Source organism: Solanum dulcamara, chromosome 5 (assembly GCF_947179165.1).
Source record: "Solanum dulcamara chromosome 5, daSolDulc1.2, whole genome shotgun sequence".
Classification (NCBI taxonomy): Eukaryota; Viridiplantae; Streptophyta; class Magnoliopsida; order Solanales; family Solanaceae; genus Solanum; species Solanum dulcamara.
The window spans coordinates 49150135-49162040 of record NC_077241.1 but is presented as its reverse complement, the minus strand read 5'-3'; positions in this window follow the sequence as shown (position 1 = coordinate 49162040).

Below are 11906 nucleotides of genomic sequence, written 5' to 3'. Positions count from 1 at the left end.
GTTGTTGAGTCTAGAACTCTGAATTTAATGGATTAGCATATGTGGTTTATTTTTATCGGATTTTAAATTAATCTCGAGGGTCCGTTTAGAGACTTTAAAGTATAGCAAAAGCTGAAATCTGATGCAACCATTGTAGAGATCAGATTTTTACTTTTTGCAACCAAATCCATTTTTATTTATAGCCAAAAATCAGCATTCAACCTTCTTTTTCAAAACACGATTTCTTGAGCATTTCAAGTCCAAATTGAGTATTACAAAAGGTTAACTTGCGTATTTTTGAGGAGAACACCGTGGAAGTGTTGGAATTGATCGTCGATGCTCCGTTTGATGTAAATTTTGAGTTTTTACTACTGGTTCGAATGGTTTTTGAGTTGATCTTTTTGAAAACTTAGGAAATTGATTTTTAGGGCATTTCAGGTCCAAATTGAGTGGTTCTTGGGTCTAAATTGTGGGATTCTTACGAGGAACGCATTGGTAGGATCTGAAAGTGACTTAGGAACTTTGTTGGGTAACTTTTTAATTCCAACTTTTGCATTTTCCATTTTTGGATTGGAATTTGAGAGATTTTTGGAAAATCATATTTTGGTCAATATAGGTCCAAATTGGTGATTTAAGACTCTAAGTTGTGGGGGTTTTCGTGAGGATCATTACGGTGTGGTTGGTTTCAACTTTAGGACCTTCATTTGAGGTAATTTCTTAGTTTTTAGCTCTCCTTATTTCTTAATTTTTTCTTTTTGTTATTGAAGAACTCTTTTGCATGAACCAATTTCTTCTATTCCGACCTTTGAATTGTGCTCCATTTTGGGGCACAAGCTTGTTATTTTTATAACCTTTTTACAGATTTGATTTTGGTATTCCCATTGCGGGTCCCACAATCCTATTTTAGACTCAATTTTGGATCTGTCTCCAAAAAATATGATATTGGTGTCAAAATATTTGTATTGATGAAGTAATCAATAATTTGTTAGCATGGCGGTGATTGGAGGTGATTCGGAGGTCGATAGCTTCATTCTGGTGGATTCAAAGTGCTTGTGTCAGGCTTTGAGGTAGGCTACGGTCTCTCCCTTTTGACTGGTTTTTTTTAGATATTGTCTAGTATTTATTTCATATGATTTAGGTTGGTATTGGCCGGATTTAGGGCCTTCCTCCTTTTATCTCATTTCCTTGACTCCTGTTGAACCTTAGACTAGCATAGTCTTTTGAGATCTCTATTTTAGGCTTGTGGTTTTGGTTGCATTATCGTTGGGTGAGATTATCCTTCTTAGGATCAGTATTGATGGCCTTAGGCTTGGGTTAAGAATTACATGATTTAGTTTGTGTTCTAGTGCCCTTATAGCTAGGTGCAGCTTCTGATGGGGCTTGTGATGCCTGGTGTAACTTATTGCTAGTGCTGGAGACCTTTGATGTTCATCATATCCATAGGTTTGGATTAACTGTGCTCATTGGGAGCTTCGCATATTTTGGGGTAAGGCGTCGTTCCTAGATATGTTTCTCCCTTATCTGATTCTGATTCATGTCTCAATTATTCATTTTTGGTTAGCGTTAGGCTTATAATGCATGCTTATCTATCATTCATTATTGGTCCTAAGACCATATTTGAGAAGTGATTCGACCCTAGGTTAGTTCCTTTGCCTTGTTAGTAAGGTATGACTTGATGTACTGTTCATACTTCCTGTACCTTGTTTGAATTATGATGATGGCATGCTTCCATTGATTGAATATATTCACTTATTTTGTTGTACAATCCCGGATTCTTTATGGATTTTCATAGCTATTTTTGAGAAGGCTTTCTCACGCTTTTGCTACTTTTAAATTGGTTTTTAATGGGAGTCGTACCACCTAGATTACTTGGTCACTAGTCTTGAAACTTCTGAGGCGTCAAGGACGTACTCCTTTTTTTACTTGGGGAATTAGAGGCATTTGGGATATGCTCAATTTTACTTGGATATTCGGTGCGTCGGTGCCCTTTCTTGACTTACCAATGCCATCAGGTTTACTCTTGCTAGCCAAGTTGATGCCCCTTGGGAGTTTACTAGCTGGTTGGGCGACCCCTACTCAGGGTGCTCACGGTTTGAGGTTAGTGATTTACTAATATCCACCCAGTCGTCGCCCTTTCTACTTGATCTGGCTATATATTCATCCAGTACCATCAATGCAGATTACTTATATAAGATGTGGTTCAGGCCCAGGCAGTGTATACGATCTTCCTGAGTCCCTCATAGGTCTCTCAAACCATGAATACTTGTACCAGATAAAGGAGTTGCATGGGTCCTGCCTAGAAGACTGAGGGTTGGGGTGGGTCTATACACTTTGGGTTAGAGGCCCTAATTACAGACGATACTTTGGGTTTAAGTCCCTAGTTACAGATGACACTATGGGTTTTACTGCAGATTTACATTCTTTAGCATCGCCTATCACCATTATACTTGTAAGGTGTGGCACCAAGTCATAACTACGGAAGGCCATCACTGGTCGTGGTACTCACCATGCCTTGTGGGGAGACACTATGGTGATGATTCAAAAATTAGACCTGCATGGAAGGGGCCACGATGAGGGACCATAGACTGTGGTGAGCATCACGAACCATAGTGTAGTCGACCAATTTTAAAAGGAGTATTTTGGTCTTTTCCTGTGTTTATAACCAAAGTGTAGTCATTTTGGGGACTGAATTGACTTTATCTAAGGACCCTAAGCTATTCCAATCTCTCATTCTCACACTTAGACTCAAACACAAAATTCTCTCCTCTCAAGTTCTTCCAAGGGTTTCACTTTCTAGGGTTTCATTCAAGGTTCTTCAAGTCTCCATTATTTCCAAGCTTGCATTAGGGTTTTATTCCCCAAGGTATGTGGGTCTTATTCATGGGTTCTTCTACCCATGGAGACCAAGTATTTTCTAAACCTAGCAATTCAATTTCAAATGGCGAAATCTTATGGGTTTTTATGTCATGATTCCAAATGCATATATTATTGTCTATTTGAAGCTTATTTACCTATATTGGTTTATATTGACTCTTAATTTCATGAAATGGATGGTTTATTAAAGGTCCTTATATGAAGGCATGAAAAGGAGTTTTAAAGTGTATTGGTGGGTTGCTTTAAAGATGTTTTAATTGATGCATTACATTCATGCATGCTATCATAGTTTTGGATGATTTAGAAGTTGATTGAATAGAATCCACCTAGTTCATTATGTTATAATGAAGTTGAATTGAAAGCTTTGACTCCAAAATAAATGTTTATGAAAGAAAATGTCTATGATTAAAGGGAGTTTTATAAAATAAAAGAATGATGAAATGATGGATTTCACTTGTGAAAGGCCAATACTCACTTGTGTGAATCAAATGAAAGGTTTTAATGAGCTATTCTACCAAATGATGTTTTGATGATATAAAGCTATATAAATGACTATGTTCTTATTATATGAATTATTCTGTGAGATTAACTTAGCGATGACTATTGCATTGAGGTGGGAATCGGTAAGATAATCCTAGTAGCAACCCCTTGTCTCATTGCTATGTGCCAACATAGGAGCCCTTGTAGGCTTAATATTATGACCCGCCTCTGAAGTCTAAGTCTGTGACATTAGGCTAGTGGATCTACAAATAGCCCTAAATGATAAAGAAATGAATGAAGTTGATGGGGTTTTCCCCGACAAGTAGTCTCCTTGTGCCAACGTAGGGGGTTATGTTGGATTCTATATAATAGCTCGCATGGTCTTAAATATCGGTTATGGTCATTTTCCCACAAATGAATATTTCAAATGCTCATTACTTGATTATTCATGCATGCACTCACTTATGTACTTTAATTATAAATGTCTTAATGCTTTTCATTCTAATGCATGCTCACATACTTAGTACATTTAAAGTACTAACGCATACTCTTTTGCCTATATGATATCACCATGTAGGGATGGGTGTTCCTCCATATTCTCCTCCACGTGGCTAGTAGATATCATTAAAATGTACTTTTGGGCGAGTTTCCATATTTTGGGAACAATAGTCCTTTGTCTTTCTGGCTTATTACATGTTGAGACTTCTGGACACATTTTCTATGTCTTTCATTTTGTATTAGTTGAGGAAGATCTAAGAATATGTCTTAGCCCCCTCTAAGTCTAAAGATATAGAGGTATTTTTGGACAAATTAATGATGTTTTGATGTCGTTTTTGAATCTTGTTCTATATCGTTTCTCCTTATCCCATTATCCCTTTATTTCCATTTGTTATTGAATGTCATTACCTATGAAAATCTAAATGAGTTCTAAAAGAATTAGGTGAGGTACCTCTGGGTGTCTCATTTGATGTGTAACGTCTAAGCCTTAGACTTGGATCATGACAAACTTGGTATCAGAGCTCGATGTTTTGAATAGTTCTCAAAGTCCAAGATACTGCATCGAATAGGGTCTTGTTCATGGTTGTGAAGTGCACCACAACTATAAATAGGAGATTATGGGACGTTTAGAAAAGTTTTCACTTCTTTCAAATTCATGTTGTGCCCTAGAGTGTCCTAAGATTTCCCTCTAACTAACAAACCATTTTGTGTCTTCTAAATCATGCTTCGAAGAAGAGTACCTCCACCTAGAACACGGGTTAAAGATGAGGACCAAGATCCTCTAGTTATCGAAGCTCCACACCATAAGGAAGAAGTGACTCATATAGAATTTCAAAACACCATCACCTTGTTGGCTCAAGTCGTAGCCAACCAAACTAACCAAGGTATTTTTCCTCCTCCTCTTTAAGTTCCTACTCCAGCTTCTAGTATTCGAGACTTCAAGATAATGAATCCTCCCAAGTTTGATGATTTCAAAATGGATGAGGACCCTATGGAGTTCATTGAGGAGGTGTATCGGATTGTGGCTATCATGGATGTGCCTCCAATGAGAAGACCGAGCTAGTGGCCTATCAACTCAAAGATGTGGCAAGGGTTTGATATGACAATGGGTTATGGAGAGGGATGAAGATATAGAGCCCATAGATTGGGAAGAGTTCAATGGTTCCTTCCTAGATCGCTTCTTTCTTTGAAGTTAAGGGAGGCAAATATTCAGGAGTTCATCAATCCTAACCAAGGGAGTATGAGTGTGAGGGAGTATGCCCTCAAATTCCCCAAATTATCTAAGTATTCATCTTTCATGGTCTTTGACCCAAGGGCAAGGATGAGCAAGTTTATTTTCTGTGTCTCTAGTTTTGTATCCAAGAAGTGAAAGATCACTATGTTGGTAAAAAAGATAGACATATCTCGACTCATAACTTATGCAAAACAAATTGAAGAAGAGAAGTTGAGAGAGAGGTCAAGAGGGTTCAAGAAGGCTAGAGTTGATGGTGGAGGGTTCAATCCTCAAAGGTCCGGTTATAGTGGAGTGGAAAGGGCCAAGGTAGTTAACAATTTATGGAGCAAGTTTCCACTAATACTCCTCCTCCAAGGCTCAATAATGACAAGGGTGCTAACCCGATGGTTCCAAGAGAGAATAATGGTGCTTAAGTTTTCCCCGCTTGCAAGAAGTATGGAAGGACTCACAAAAAAAATGCTTAGCCGGCTCCAATGCATACTTCAAGTGTGGTAAATTGGGCTATCATGCTATGGATTGTAGAGGTGGCGGTGATAGGCCTTAAGGCCATATTGCTCATGGTCAACAAGCTCAAGGGGGTGGCCAATGGACCAACCACTTTTATGCCTTGCATGGGAGACAAGAGGTTGAGGATGCACCAAATGTTGTTACTATTATATTAAAGGTATTTGCTTTTGAGCTATATGAATTATTAGATACAAGTGTCATTTGTCATTCCTTACTACATTCCTTGCTAATAAGTTTGATGTGTTACCCAAAATGTTATTAGAACCCTCTTTGGTGTCTACCCCCATTGGTGAGTCAATTGTCGCTAGAAAGGTCTATAAGGATTGTCCTGTGTCCATCTTGCATAAAGTCATTCCTTTTGATCTCATTGAACTTGCATGGTAGATTTTAATATTATACTTGGGATGGATTGATTGAATGCATCGTATGCCTCTATAGATTGTAGAACTCTTAGAGTCAAGTTTCAATTCCCAAATGAGTCTATTCTTAAACGGAAGGGTCATGATTTGGTAGTGAAGGGTAGGTTGATTTCTTGTCTTAAGGCCTAAAAGTTGATTGCTAGGGTTGCATCTACCATATTATGAAGGTTAGGGATGTCGACTCTGAAAGTCTTTTTCATGAGTCAATCCCCGTGGTTAATGAGTTTTCCAATGTCTTTCTCGATGACCATCTCGGTATCCCTCCCAAAAAGGAAGTTGATTTTGGAATCGATCTCCTCCCCTATACCCAACCTATCTTTATTCCTCCATATTGAATGGCCCCGATGGAATTGAAAGAGTTAATTGAACAATTAAAGGACTTGTTAGAGAAAGGGTTCATAAGACCAAGTATTTCATTATGGGGTGCACCGTGTTATTTGTAAGGAAGAAGGATAGGTCGCTCCGGATGTGCATAGACTAGCAGCAATTGAATAAGGTGACCACTAAGAACAAATATCTGATTTCTAGAATAGATGATTTATTTGATCAATTGCAAGGGGCAAGTCACTTCTCAAAGATTGACCTCCAATTCGTCTATCATTAATTGAGGGTAAGAGAGTGTGACATTTCCAAAATGGCATTTTGAACAAGGTATGGCCACTTTGAGTTTGTGGTGATATCGTTTGGGTGGAAGAATGCGCCAACGGTTTTTATGGACCTAATGAACAGGGTGTTTAAGTCCTACCTTGATACTTTTTTGGTGGTCTTCATTGGTGAAATTTTGATTTACTCTCGGGGTGAGGAAAAACATAAGAGTCACTTAAGAATTGTACTTCAAACCTTGAGGAATAGGCACATGCTTGCCGAATTTAACAAATTTGAATTTTGGTTGAAAGAGATGGAATTTATTGGTCACATAGTATCCGATGATGGGATCAAGGTTGACCTAAAGAAAACAGAAAAGGTGAGGAATTGTCCTAGGCCATTGTCTCCTTCAGACATTAGGAGCTTTTTGGGTCTAGCCGAGTACTATAGAAGATTCATTGAAGGGTTCTCTTCTATCTCATTTCTATGATGAAATTAACTTAAAAGAAGGCAAGGTTTCTATGGATGGATGAGTGTGAAAAGAGTTTCCAAACGTTGAAAGATCGACATACCTCCCCTCCTATCTTGACTTTACCAGAAGGCTTAGATGGATTTATGGTTTATTATGATGCCTCAAAGATTGGTTTAGGTTGTTTTTGATGCAAAATGGCAAGGTCAGAGCTTATGCTTCTAGGCAATTGAAGGTGCATGAGCGTAACTACCCTACCTATGATCTTGATTTACTGGTTGTTGTATTTTCTCTAAAGATATTGCGGCACTACCTCTATGGGGTACACGTGGACGTTTTTACCGATTACAAGAGTCACCAATATGTGTTCACCCAAAAGGACCACAATCTAAGGTAAATGAGGTGGCATGAACTCCTTAAGGATTATAACATGAGTGTGCATTACCATCCGGGTAAGGCCAATATTGTTGCCAACGCACTTAGTAGAGTATCTATAGGGAGTGTTGTCACACCCCGATCTTAATAGGGTGTGATGGGCACCCGACCCCGTGCTCGGAGCCGAGCGAACCCGCTAACTCATTACATTCTCAATCTCTTTAGAATTTTGCATCAAAAGAAATGAAAAACATAGCTACGCTTTCTGAATCTTGCTATCCAAAATCTATCATCTCATAAACTCATGACATACTACATAATAACATATCGGCTGGTGACGCCGCTTACAAAGCTGACACTCTATTCCCACGACTCTGTCTGCAAAGTCTCTAACTTCGAATGAAACATCATAGCGCATATACTCTGACTCGGCAGCACTCCAGAACAAGTGGAGTTGCCAACCCCGCTGGAACATCTTCTATAGTAGCTTCTACTTGTCTGGGTGTACCTGCGTGGCACGAAACGCAGCCCCCAAAGAAAAGGGGGTCAGTACGAGTAATGAACTGAGTATGTAAGGCATGAAAATCAGCATAATAAAGAACATAAGGTATGAACAACCATATCGTAGAATCATAGACATATAGTGAGATAAGAGAGTAACCTGTACATATGAGTGCCCTTTTAGGCCGGATGCCATGCATGCTTGTCTTATCATATAAAACATATCTTTTTCATATGCATAGAAAATAGAAGTCATATCACCGAACAACGTCGGCGTGCCCACATATTTCCCGCGTCCGGGCATCCCGCGTCCAGGATGAAAATTACTCCAACTGATCAGGTGGGAATGCGTCTATAGCGCCACATATACACCTTCCCATATCCCCCATATACATATACATATACATATACATATATATATAGACAGCATGCACGAGAGCCCAACGAAAGTCATATACTTATCGGAGTGACGGAAGGTCGGTAACCTCCGATTGTATTATAGACTAACCATGGTCGCTTTGTCTCACCTTGAAGGAACAATTATTATAGGATGAGACTATCAACGAAAGATAATATTAAGAGAACGTAGAATAAGGTCACAATCTTATAAGACGCCAAATCGTATACATATCCACATAGGACCAATTTCCAAGACTCGTAGAATAATCGGAATGAGCTATGATTCAAAATCAAGATAAGAGTCATGTCAAGTACCTTTCAAAAATTACCATGGATTATATCAACATAAAACTTTTGGAATCATATACACGTATTTAAGCACGAGAAAAATATCTTTTGGAAACTCAAGAAAATTGACCATCCTAGTGGCTCTACAAATAGGACTTCCTTGAAATTGTACAAAATGACATATACTTGTTTCATAAAAATCATGCCAAAAGAAAGAGTAGCTCTATATATTTATGTCAAAACATGTCAAGAGAAAGAAGGGTAAACCTTACATACATAAAGCCGTTCTTATCATAGCCGTCATAGACATATTCTCATCCTCAACATCATCAATGTCGTTATAAAACATGTCCATCGTCATTGTCATAAAAGCTTGTAATATTGTAAACCTTTGTTTTGGAAAACTATAGACATTTTGGAAAACATTGACGGGTTATAGAAAAGGTAGTCATTCCCTTGGGACCATTGACACCTAACTTTTGGAAACAAAAAAAAATGGAAGAACTTATGAAACCATAACATCGGGATCATGCCTTGAAAGAAAAGGGTAAGCCTCACATACTTATGCTAAAGACATGCCAAAAGGAATTCTGGACTTTACATACTTATGTCAAAACATGAAAATCAAAAGAATATGCTTTACATACTTATGTCAAAAACATACCAAAAGAAAGAAAGGTTTTACATACTTATAACAAATACATGCCAAAAGAAGAGAAAGTATAAGCTTTACGTACTTATGACAAAGACATGCCAAAAGAAAGAAAGGTTCGCTTTACGTACCTGTGCCGCACCTTAATAGCTACGCTTATGTCCAACTTGTTTTTCTACATTCAAGAGAGTTGACGTAACCATTAGATTCATCACCATATACTTGTCTCAATCTTTCAAACAAATTAATTTCCAATCTGCCGAAATTTCGGCAGCATCTCCCCTATAAATACACCATCCCCGAGATCTCAACTCGGCCACCATGTCAACAATCATATCAACAACAACAACCAGTAGTATATACACAATCAAATCACCTCAACTTTAAACAACACAAGCTCCAAACAACTAGCATAAAACTCCGATACCAAAATAGAATTTTTAACCTTTATTTCATAAAATCTTTAACCATACCAAACGGGGGGTCGTGTGGCTGCAACCAACAGAAACCACACCCTTTTTAAAAGACTTTAAAGCCCTGCAACATACAACCCAACCAGCTGCACCCACATCGCCACAACGACAACACACTACGCGACTTCGATTTAACTACTATGACTTTAATTTACTAGTTTCCAACATCATGCCTCCTTATACATTTTCTCTCCTTCCAGCCATATTTAGGACACGTAATACACCTCATAACAACATCATAAACTCCAATTTTAAAGGAGAGACCTTACCTTTACCGAAACTCTCCAAAACTTGCCTCGCAAGCTCTCCTAGCGCGGCTAAAACTTTGGAGCTGTTTAGTAACGTTTTTGGGATGCTACAAACCATAAATTTACGTTACCAATACCTTCATAACATCTTGGTACACCTTATATAATTAATTCACGAAGCAAAATTGGAGACTTACCTTCTTTTTTTTCCTTTGGCCGAACCCATTCTTCCTCTAGCTTCAAGTTTCTCTTCTCTTCTTCCTCTTGAATTTTCTAGAACTCTCTTGGGATAAGAATGACTCTAATGAGTCATAAGACACACTAATATATATATATATATATATATATATATATATATATATATATATATAAATATCTTCCATCACTTATCCCTTATTTGAAAATAAGTCCCTCAATTATGAATATAGACAAATGACCCCTTCTCCATTTTTTTTTTCTAGAACCTTCTTTAGCAAATAAAGATGGCTTAATTGCCTTGCCATGTACACTTTGGTTCATATATACTCATCACATGGTCATAAAAGAGTGGGGCCCACATACACCTCTTACATGAATTTTCTTGAACACTTTGTGAAATTTTCGTTTTACCCCTAGCCTTCCACAATATTACCATAGGCCACTTTGCAAATTTTCTTTTTGCCCTTAGCCTTTCCCAATATTTCCACACTACTAATGTTCATAAATAATATTCATAACCAACTTGTATATAAAAAAAATTGGAAGATGGTCATTTCCTTCACTTTACCACGGTTACTTTAAAATATCCAACCGTATAAAATACGGGATATAACATCCTCCCCCCTTTAGAACATTCGTCCTCGAATGTTGATCCGACTTTATTGTGTAGTATAATACATCTGAGAGGTCTCCTTTATAGATGTCATATATGACCATTTAACACATCTGCTTTAGAAGCTCCTTACTCTCTATGTACCCATTTTATTTCTGTTCCCGAATACCACTGTGTTAGGACTTTCCAGCCTATGTCTTTTACTCTGCCTTTTGAATTCCGTCTGGTTAATGCCTTCTATATATCGTAACACTGACTGCTGGGATTCACTTATCTATCAATCAGTCACAAATGAGATGTCGTATACAAATATATATATACTACAATTTCACTCACAAACATTTCCAAGCACTATTCTAACTTACTTTAATCCGAAAGCCATGTCACGCTTCCTTCCTTTTCACCAGTCTAGTCTACCTCGTCTTACGCGGCCTCCTAAGGTTTCCAGCCATTCTATAACTCTAGTTTTCCCTTAGGTTACTCTAACCTCTCATTTGTCTCTTACGTCTGGATATATAGAATTCTTGCATACTTCCCAGGGGGTCACCCATCCTAGTACTACTCTTGCCCAAGCACGCTTAACCTCGTAACTTTGATGGAATCGGGTGCATTAATGTCGATATAATCGCGTCCACTTCCTCGCATGACCTTTATTACATCATCGGGAGCGAGTCAAGGTCTTACAGGTTTCGAGATACTTTCATAACACGTCCTTCTTTTACAATTATTGTTTTTCCCTTTTTGATTCTCAATCTTCCCCTTTCGCTTTCGTGCATGACTATCTTTCGTTCTTGACTCCCAGATTCCCGAGGGTAATGATCGCATTTTCATCGCCATAACCTCTATGAAACAACGCATCTCACTTATTGTTTATTTACTGTATTTCCTTCCCACGCTTCTTCCTGTTAGACGTACCCAGTATGGCAGGATCTCCTTACCATGCCCACTATTCAAAATCTGTGCGTAGAAAATATCAACAGTACTTCACAGAACATACAACTATATGACACATTCCAGCCATCCAGTATTTCCAGTTTCAGGTAGCAACGCAGATATATCCAGACTCACCTCTATAACTCGTCATATCGTCACTCACCTCCTTCAGTAGCGTATA